The sequence below is a fragment of the Marmota marmota genome, unplaced genomic scaffold (genome assembly GCF_001458135.2).
Source record: "Marmota marmota marmota unplaced genomic scaffold, marMar, whole genome shotgun sequence".
Taxonomy (NCBI): domain Eukaryota; kingdom Metazoa; phylum Chordata; class Mammalia; order Rodentia; family Sciuridae; genus Marmota; species Marmota marmota.
In genome coordinates, this window is record NW_025999896.1 from 843,785 (window position 1) to 844,126 (window position 342).

Here is a 342-nt window from a genome sequence, read left to right on the forward strand (position 1 = left end):
TAATGCACACAGGCCTGGGTGGGGTTCCTGGCTATTTCTGCTTTCGCTCCCTCTCATCGGCCTCTGCCTCAAGTGTCATCAGATGCACAGTCCCATTGCGGTCGCCCTCGCACGCACACAAACCTCCACCCGCGTGTACACGCCCTGGTGCTGCGTGCCTCTGGCCCGGTGCTGTACTCCGTGCGCTGAAATCGCTGGGGCGCACACTTGCTGGGCGCACACTTGCTGCGTGCACGGTGCTCAGCTGGGAGGCTCGGAGTTTAATCACACACAAACAGTGTCCGGCTTCCTGTCCTCATCACACCCCTCCCTCCCCATTTCCCTTGCCCCTCCCTCTCCCCC